The following is a 10902-nucleotide window of genomic DNA, read 5'->3' as shown; positions in this document are numbered from 1 at the left end:
GATTTCACCTTCAGCTAGCATAGCACGTATACTGTACTTGCATTTCTCCCAAAGTCCTCCTTATAGCTAACAAGGGGGTTGGATTTGCAACGTCATTAATTAAAATCTTTTATTAGAAAGTTTTAGCATGTCAATGAAAACTCTCCCACCAAGAAGCACGAGGAGTTAATTGTTTATTTGTTTGCAAGTAATTAGCAACTAATGGTGACACTAGGGGGGGCACCAAGAGGGACAAAAAGCGTTATCTCTCCTAACCAGAACATCAACTTAACTTCCTCAAAAGAAGCTATGCACAAATATAGTACTTCTCCTTTATTTGAAATCATTAATGTATAAAATCATTTTTTTTTTAAACTTTATACTCTAATGGACTCCACTTACCTAAACATAGCAGCTCGATAGGAAACCAGTGAAGTAATAAGTAATCTCATTTAAGTGAATTTCCTTCCAAGGAAATTTAAAAATAATCTCTTAATGCTATTAGGATAATCCCAATGAAAATGCCTCTGTTTTTTCATATGCATATGTAATGGTTAACATGGTCAATAAAACAACAATAGCTTTTGGCATAAGGCACTGTGCAGTGGGTTGGCAATGTTGTCAAATCTCAGTGTAATTGCCTTCCAAGTGCCTGGATTAGTTAGAAGGAACAGTTGCACCAACTATTTTAAATAATTAATGCATTCATTTTTCTTATTAAAATAATTTTGTTGCAGCTTTTTTGAAAAATACCATATGTGAAATTTCCTGATCACTCTTTAAAACATGTGAACAAAGCTTGAAGTAATACAAACCGCACACTCAAATTTACTGGTCTCAAAATACCCTTCTAGTGCTAGGTATTCCTCCTTTCCTGTAAGTGGGTTTATAGCCAATAGAAATTTATTTTACAGAGCATGCATTTAAAAAGGCCCAAACTCATGAGTAATAGAGAGAAAGGAAGTAAAGCTTTTGTTTTGAAGTTCAAAGTTTAAAAAGAGTATTATGATTTCACTTATTATAAAGTATCAGATATAACATCTTTATATTTAAACTCATCTGTAAGCCCCAAAGCAATTGCATATGGTCACAACCACCTTTTCATTCAGGGTACCCTCTTTACAAATGCTTCCTTTTCTTATTTTAGATAAAGCTATTTGATAAATGCAAGCATTATTTTAATTTCAGAACACAAATTTTACCAATCTTAAATAAAACTTTGCAAACATGACTTAGGACTGTGCACTTTCAGAGGAAAAATCTGTCCCTTTTTTCCTTGTTTCACCATTTTCTCATAAGAGTTTATTCTGTGTGATCAGTCACATTCTTATGACTAACAATTAACATTATGCAAATAAACAGCATCTCCACTTCGATTGTCTGTACATTTGTAAACCGTCCAAGCTCAACCTTTAGGAATGACAGAAGCTGGAAAACAGCCAGGGAAATAGCACGCTATGGAAATGACGGCGCAGTATTGAGGAAGATTCTAGTAAGAGCTATGCAATGATACAGAATTTTATATCAAAACAATGTTGAGCTGAATAATGTTGACTAAGTGCTGTGCAATGAAACTGTTGTCAAACCAAACTGAAAAAGTGGCAAATCAAGAAGTGATCTTACCAAGAAACCTTATCAACATATACACGTATTTTGAAGTGGCATCAGAATAAATGCAGTGACCACCTGCTAGCTAAGTTCTAACCAGCATTTAACAGCCTCAGCAAACACAAAGTATAGATGCAGAAGAAAAGGCACAAAAATCAGTATAAGAAACAGCTGTTCATTGGCCACTGACATACCTTGTGATGATATCAATGTAGAGGAAGAGTAACAAGTCCCATGGGACTGCATAGGGCACATCAGTAAGGCTCCCTTTACACATGATCAGCACTCCCATCAACTTATTGAGCAAAGAGCAAACTCTGATGGTTTGTCTGCTAAGAAAGCTGGCTTAGAAGTCCAATTAAAGATCTATGACAGAATGTCAAAATTTAGAATTCCGAAAACATACTGACAGTTCTTTAAGTAGATGTCCTGTACTTGAACTCATATGCAGACTTGGGGCAAAAAGAATACGTAGTTTGTGTTAATCAGATGGGTAAGGCAGTGTTGTGTCTAAAGAAATGCTTACCTGATAAAATTTTCCCTCAGATTCTCCTTAACACTTGAACGTTCCTTTCTTAAGGAAACCCAGTGCCAATTTTCAGAAAGCTGCAGAGCAGATAAAATACCTTTTCCTAACTGGAAGAGTCAAGAGCGCCTTGGCACTTTCATGCGTTATGAACCTTTTCTGGTTTTCCGCAAGAGCCTCTAACATATTTGGTAGCCTCTGTAAAAGTCTCTTCTGACCAGAAAGTTCCATTATTTCACAGTGGAATATTTGGTGAACTAGAGGTCAGTGGGAAGTGACGGCCTTACAGCCCTTTATGTTTCAGTATAGTTTGTCCCAACAAGGCAACCTATGATCTTAGCTAAGCAACAGGTCTCCTTTTCTTGACTGCAGACACTTGAGTATTCAAACTGCACATCAGGCCCAGACGTTACTGAAGAGATAAAGCAAAGCCTCTTGCACACCAGTGATCGGTAGATGAATCTTCTGCCTCTACAGGTTCTACATTCTACATGGAATATCAGCTTTACAAGTAAAAAAGGGAAAAAAAAATAAAAAAATAAAAAAAATAAAAAAAACATTACATCTCCACCTCCTTCATTTGGAGCTGCTTACCAATTTATCCGTCCTGAAGAGGTTTCATGTACGATCACTAATAGACAGTCTCTAGAATTCAGAAACTAATGTGGACTTTAATAATACAAGAAACCTCCTAATGAATATAAACAGCTGGTTTCCAAATACAGACCACTATTTGTTTTTTAAGTGCAAAAAACCACCACCAACAAAACACAGCACAAGCACTGATACAAAAACATTTCAGAAAATATTTATTTCACCTGAACAAATAGGAATGAAATTAACCTGGGCCACACAATTAATACTCAGATTACCACATCCATCAAGTCCTAAACTGGTAACTACCTTCCTAAGTGATCTCTTCAGGAAACTACCAAGAACTATCAATAAAGACAGACATAGGTGTTGATAAGAGAAATATTTATGAGGCACGTATCTCCACAAAATTAACCATTAAGTTAATTGACTAGGTTAATTGACATTTTGGTTTCTCTGAGACTGTCAAGGATTAAGAAAACCTTTACAGCTAGTTTGCTTGCAGTTGAACGCTCTCATTTTTTAATGACGTTTATTTATTTAAGGACTTGTCAAGGAAAAGAGATCCTAGTAGCACTCAAAAAGAACGTTCATAAAATAAGCCAAAAAACATGTAATGCATTTGCTCAGAAGTCAGAAACTGATCAATTACTGCCATCTGGTGTTTGTGCTCGCCCAGCTGCTAGTTTCCTCTATAATGTTATGCAAATAGGAAACTTACTATTAAAATAATCATACTAATTTGCTCAATGTTGAATTGAATCAGACCTGGAGACTGCAGTGCAGTAACTGAAACATATCGACACTATTTTTAAACTGAGTGCATGGCTGCAACTGCATACAAGAACTGGAAGTATCAATTCAGATGTTCACAGCTTGCTCATACAATGCTTTCTAACTTCTGAGGTATTCACTAAAATTGAAACACCATGAATCTAAGAGACCTTTATAATATTAATGCCACTCCATATCACTGTTTATAAAGATTTCATTTGAAAAGAGAAATTATTCTATAGATAACAAGTCTGTATTACACCAAAATTACATATACAGAGATAAATCTACTGAAAGTCTGGCTGAAGGTCTAACATTCAATTGTTGCTACATTTCTTTGAAGAGAATCTTGTTCAGTTGTAGAAGAAAGCTATTTGTCATTAATATAAAAATAAAAAGCCAACAAACCATTCCATAAGAAATATGGGTAAAATGTTTTCCTAGGGGAAAGCTTGCAATGTTTTAGATTCAAGTAAAGGAGAATTTGATAGTAAAGAACCTGATCTGATTTCTAGGAATTCACACTGAAAGTATAAATAGAGCTTGAGCCTTCACTCAAACTTCATCTCATTATCCCAGCCTATTGGAAATGAGCAATACTTCTTTTGCAACCCATGTGAACTTACCTATGGAGTTTTAGCTAAATACCTTTGCAGGAGCAACAAGAGCAATGTGACAAACACATTGAAAATCCTGGGTAATGAATAACAGGATAAATCCTTAAACATGCAGAAACAATTCTCTTACAGCATCACATACCAGAAGGAGCAAACTCATATAGAATCATAGAATATCCTGAGTTGGAAGGGACCCATAAGGATCATCAACTCCAACTCCTGGCACCACACAGGTCTGCCCAAAAGTTTAGACCATGTGACTAAGTGCACAGTCCAATTGCTTTTTAAATTCAGACAGGCTTGGTGCAGTGACTATGTCCCTGGGGAGCCTGTTCCAATGTGCAACCACTCTTTTGGTGAAGAATCTCTTCCTGATGTCCAGCCTAAACTTCCCTGCCTCTCCATTCCCCCTCGCAAGGAAGTTGTAGACAGTGATGAGGTCCCCCCTCAGACTCCAGGCTGAACAGGCCCAGTGCCCTCAGCTGCTTCTCATATGTCTTCCCCTCTAGGCCCTTCACCAACTTCATTGCCCTCCTCTGGACACTTTCCAACAGTTTAATGTCCTTGTACTGTGGTGCCCAGAGCTGCACACAGTACTCCAGGTGAGGCTGCACCAGTGCAGAGCAGAGCGGGACAATCACCTCCCTCGACCAACTAGCGATGCCGTGCTTGATGCACCCTAGGATACGGTTGGCCCTCCTGGCTGCCAGGGCACACTGCTGGCTCATATTCAACTTGCTGTCAACCACAACCCCCAGATCCCTCTCCAGCGTCTCATCGCCCAGTCTGTACATATAGCCAGGGTTGCCCCGTCCCAGGTGCAGGACCTGGCACTTGCCTTTGTTAAACTTCATGCGGTTGGTGATCGCCCAGCTCTCCAATCTGTCCAGATCTCTCTGCAAGGCCTTTCCACCCTCATCTGAGTCCACAACTCCTCCAACTGTGGTGTCATTAGCAAATTTGCTCAGAACTCCTTCTAGTCCTACATCCAAATCATTTATAAAGACATTGAAGAGGACTGGCCCTAAGATGGAGCCTTGAGGGACCCCACTAGTGACCATCCGCCAGCCACATGTGGCCCCATTAACCACAACCCTCTGAGCCCTGCCCATCAGCCAATTGCTCACCCATCGTATGATGTTTTTGTTAAGTTGTATGCTGGACATTTTGTCCAGTAGGATCCTATGGGAAACTGTGTCAAAAGCCTTGCTGAAGTCCAAAAAGATCATATCAGCTGGTTTCCCCTGGTCAACTAGACAGGTGATCTTATCATAAAAGGAAACCAAATTTGTTAGGCAGGAACTACCCCTCATGAACCCATGTTGGCTGGGACCAATGACTGCATTGTCCCCAGGTGCGCTTCAGTAACTTCAAGGATCATCTCCATAATTTTACCAGGCACTGACGTGAGACTGACAGCCCTGTAATTGCTAGGGTCTTCTTTCTTGCCCTTCTTGAAAATTGGGACAACATTTGCCAGCTTCCCGTCTACTGGGACCTCTCCAGATTCCCAAGATCATTGAAAAATAATTGAGAGAGGTCCTGCAATGACATCAGCCAGCTCTTTAAGCACCCTGGGGTGAACCCCATCCGGACCCATGGACTTGTATGGATCCATGTGGAGCAGCAAATCCCGCACACGTTCAGGGTCGGTTGGGAGTTTATCATTCCCACCATCATGGTCCTCCAGCTCAGGGCACCCTGGGTCCTGAAGCCCATCATCAGCATTGAAGACAGAGGTGAAGAAGGCATTAAATATCTCTGCTTTGCCTATGTCATTGTCTGTGAGGAGACCTTTCCCGTCACATAGCAGACCTATGTTTTCTTTGGTTTGCCTTTTTCTGTTCACATATCTAAAAAAAACTTTTTTATTGTCTCTCACAGACATGGCCAGCTTCAACTCTAGTTGGGCTTTGGCCCCACAAGTTTTCTCTCTATAAATATGAACAGCATCCCTGTATTACTTCCTCGTCTCCTGACCCTCCTTCCAGCAGCTGTACTCTTTCTTTTTCCGTCTAAGCTCCAGTAGAAGATTCCTGGTCAGCCAGGCTGGACTTCTGCCCCACCTACCTGACTTTTGACTGATATTTTGGAATCGCCTGATCTTGTGCTTTTAGGAGGCAGTGCTTAAAGATTGACCAGCACTGATGGACGCCAATGCCTTCAAAAGCAGCTTCCCAGGGGACCTCGTTGACTAGTTCTCTGAGCAGCCTGAAGTCTGCTTTCCCCATATCCAGGGCTGAAGTTTTGGTGGCAGTTTTCCTTCTGTCACCATAAATTCTCAACTCAACCACTTCATGGTGACTATGACAGAGACGACTGCCAATTGCCACGTCTCCCACAAGACCGTCTTTGTTTTCCAGCAACAGATCAAGGAAGGCACCTTTCCTAGTTAGTTCCCTTAGCACCTGTGCCAAGAAGTTATCATCTAGGTGCTTTATGAACCTCCCGGACTTGCTCGTGTCAGCCACGTGGTGATCCCAGTTGACGTCTGGCAAGTTGAAATCTCCCATGACAAGGGGAGTTGACCTCGAGGCATCTCTTAGTTCTGCAAAGTATAATTCATTAGTGTTGTCGTCCTGGCCAGGTGGTCTGTAATAGATTCCCACAACAACATCCCCTTTATTTGTTCGCCCCTTAATCCTTATCCAGAGGCACTCAACTTTGCCATCCCCAACTTAAAGTTCCATGCAGTCCAGCCCATGCTTCACATACATTGCCACCCTGCCACCTCGCCTACCCTGCCTGTCCCTCCTGAAGAGCCTGTAACCATCTATTGCAGCACACCAGCCACAGGACTCATCCCACCAGGTTTAGCTTATGCCGATAATGTCGTAGCTGTGGGACTGGGCCAAGACTTCTAGCTCATCCATTTTATTCCTCATACTGCATGCTTTTGTATAGAAGCACCTCAAATGTGCTTCCCTACACATAGCACCTTCCATATCATCCCTTCCAGATTTTGTACCCCCTATTCTTTGCCCAGGGATAGCAAAGTTCACCTGTTGAGTGAAGACCTGAAGCCTCAGAGAACTCTGTTTATACCAGCTGAAACAACCACACCAGGAGTTCTTGGTGACATTGTCCTGAAGTTGCAAGGCTTACTGTTGGCTCCTGTTGTTGTTGTCACTCACCCATTGCTACTCCACTGGCAGGTCACCTTTCACAATAGCCTATCAGCTTCTTGAAAAGGTGCGAGCAGCACATATAATCTTTCTTGACTACTTATCACACACAGAAAATTGCCTTTCATATCACCTTTCCCACAGCTCCTTTACCCAACTCCACCAGTATTTCAGCACCTTAGACATCTTGCTACATAGAGCTTCCTTACAAACATGTTTTGAACATAAATTTCAGAGAATATATTCAAAGCCAACTTCAAAATTCTGAAGGTTTTATTTATTTATAGGCAAGAATACCATAAAACCGTTAATTTTTTATTTTTTTTTTCTCCCCCAAAACACAACTAAAGGCAGTTAGCTATTATTTGCTAAAGTGAAAGCTAATTTGATCTAGAAATATTAAATGAACACTGATAAATTCAAGGTAAATCCAAGGGTAGCAAAAGTCTATAGAAATTGTGTTAAGCAGTGTTTAACATACAGAAAAATCCTAACTTATCCAGACAGCTACTTTCACTCTCCAGTAAATCTAAAACATTCTCTCTGTTCTGGTTTCATACCTGAAATCCTCTAAAGAGCTGTTGGCTGCTCTTCTCCCTGTTTACATTATGCGAAGTATTAGTCCCCACACTTTTAGGGCCTCATAGTAAGCATTTTGTACAAAAAATAAAAAATAATCACATAAAAAGTCTACAATGCTGAGAAAAGCATAGTACCAAAATATGCGTAGTAGTGGGTTCAGAGGGTTTCTTCCATTCATTACTATCCAACCTCATCTGCTGTAGCCAAATTTGTATTCTAAATAAAACTTTCAAATTCCTTTCAACATTTGTAAAAATGTACACAAGGTATAAGACTAGTAAGACATTACTAATATACAGCATGTTTCAATGCAAGAGATCTATTAAAAAAAAAAAACAAGCTAGTAGTTAAAAGAAGCCCTGATACACAATAGAATTATTTTTAAAAAGTTCCCTCTTGCTACCACAATGAATTGAATCATTAAACTGATTAAGATCAACAGAAACTAGCATTTTCATGCTAAAAACCAGCTGAGACACCAAAGCACATTTCTACATATTAAAGATGTTTGATACTGTTTTGTTTTTAGTTCTACAAAACATTTAGTTTTCTAAGAGGTGTTCTTCTCATTTCATAGAATCACAGAATTGTCTAGGTTGGAAGAGACCTCAAGATCATTGAGTCCAACCTCTGACCTACCACTAACCAGTACTCCACTAAACCATATCGCTAAGTTCAACATCTAAATGTCTTTTAAAGACCTCCAGGGATGGGGACTCAACCACTTCCCCGGGCAGCCCATTCCAATGCCTAACAACCCTCTCAGTAAAGAAGTTCTTCCTAATATCCAACCTAAAACACCCATGGCGCAACTTTAGCCCATTCGCCTCATGCTGTCACCAGGCACGTGGGAGAATAGCCCAACCCCCACCTCGCTACAGCCTCCTTTAATGTACTTAGAGAGAGCGATAAGGTCGCCCCTGAGCCTCCTCTTCTCCAGGCTGAACAAACCCAGCTCCCTCAGCCGCTCCTCATAGGACTTGTTCTCACTAGCTTCGTTGCCCTTCTCTGGACTCACTCGAGCACCTCCGTGTCTTTCTTGTAGCGAGGGGCCCAAAACTGAACACAGTACTCAAGATGAGGCCTCACCAGGGCTGAGTACAGGGGGACAATCACTTCCCTAGACCTGCTGAACACACTGCTTCTTATACAAGCCAGGATGCTGTTGGCCTTCTTGGCCACCTGAGCACACTGCTGGCTCATATTCAGCTGACTATCTGCCAGTACTCCCAGGTCCTTCTCCGCCAGGCAGAACCACTTCCAACCACTCAGCTCCCAGCCTGTAGCTCTGCTTGGGGTTATTGCACCCCAGGTGCAGGGCCCGGCACTTGGCCTTGTTGAACTTCATGCAGTTGACCTCAGCTCATCGGTGCAGCCTATCCAGATTCTCCTGCAGAGCCTCCCTACCCTTGAGCAGATCGAAACATGCACCTACCTTGGTGTCATCTGCAAATTTACTGAGGGTTCACTCGATCCCCTCATCCAGATCATCGATAAAGATCTTAAAGAGGACTGGCCCCAGTACTGAGCCCTGGTGAACACCACTAGTGACCGGCCTCCAGTTGGATTTTACTCCATTCACCACAACTCTTTGGGCCCGGCTATCCAGACAGTTTTTAACCCAATGAAGTGTAGGCCAGTCCAAGCCAAGAGCAGCCAGTTTCTTGAGGAGAATGCTGTGGGAAACGGTGTCAAAAGCCTTGCTGAAGTCAAGGTAGACCATATCCACAGCCTTTCCCTCATCCACCCAGCGCGTCACTTTGTCATAGAAGGAGATCAGGTTCATCAAGCAGGACCTGCCTTTCATAAACTCATGCTGACTGGGCCTGATTGCTTGCTTGCCCTGCAAGTGCTGTGTTATGACACTCAAGATAATCTGCTCCATGAGTTTCCCTGGCACTGAGGTCAAACTGACAGGCCTATAGTTCCCTGGGTCTGCCCTCCGGCCCTTCTTGTAGATGGGCATTACGTTTGCTAGCCGCCAGTCGACTGGGACCTCCCCTGATAGCCAGGACTTCCGATAAACGATGGAAAGTGCCTGGCCAGCTCCTCTGCCAGTTCTCTCAGTACCCTTGGGTGGATCCCATCTGGCCCCATCAAGTTGCGAACACCCAAATGCTGTAGCAGGTCGCCAACCATTTCCCCATGGATAGTGAGGGCCACATTCCGCTCCCCATCCCCTTCCATCAGTTTAGGGTACTGGTTATCCAGAGATCTACTGGTTTTGCTGCTATAGACTGAGGCGAAGAAGGCATTAAGCACCTCCGCCTTTTCCTCATCTTTTGTAACTAAGTTCCCCCCCGCATCCAGTAAAGGATGGAGATTCTCCTTAGTCCTCCGTTTTGCGTTGATGTATTTGTAAAAATATTTTTTTTTTTCTTTAATGGCAGTAGCCAGATTGAGCTCCAGATGAGCTTTGGCCTTTCTAATTTTGTCCCTGCACTGCCTCACAACATTCTTATAGTCCTCCCGAGTGGCCTGCCCTCTTTTCCAAAGATTATAAACCCTCTTTTTTCTCCTCAACTCAAGCCACAATTCTCTGTTCAGCCAGGCCGGTGTTCTTCCACACCAGCTTGTCTTTGGGCACGTGGGGACAGACCGCTCCTGTGCCATTAAGATTTCCTTCTTGAAGAGCGCCCAGCCTTCCTGGACTCCTCTGCCCCTCAGAACTGCCTCCCAGGGGACTCTGCCAACCAGTGTCGTGAACAGTTCAAAGTTGGCCCTCCAGAAGTCCAATACAGCGGTTTTACTGGTCCCGTTCCTGGCTTCTGCCCAAGACAGCTCCCAACCACCACACCTCCCACCAGTCCTTCTCTGTTTGTGAACAGCAGGTCTAGCGGAGCACCTCCCCTGGTAGGCTCACTAACCAGCTGCGTCAGGAAGTTATCTTCCACACTCTGCAGAAACCTCCTAGACTGCTTTCTCTGGGCTGTGTTGTGCTTCCAGGATATATCTGGGAACTTGAAGTCCCCCATGAGAACAAGTGCTGACGATTTCGCAACTTTTGTCAGCTGCCTGTAGAACTCCTCATCAGTCTCCTCATCCTGGTTCGGCGGTGTATAACAGACCCCCACCAGGATGCTTGCCTTGTTCTTGT

The sequence above is a fragment of the Aythya fuligula genome, chromosome 10 (genome assembly GCF_009819795.1).
Source record: "Aythya fuligula isolate bAytFul2 chromosome 10, bAytFul2.pri, whole genome shotgun sequence".
NCBI classification, from domain to species: domain Eukaryota; kingdom Metazoa; phylum Chordata; class Aves; order Anseriformes; family Anatidae; genus Aythya; species Aythya fuligula.
The sequence above is the reverse complement of the archived record's forward strand: the minus strand, read 5'-3'. Positions refer to the sequence as shown.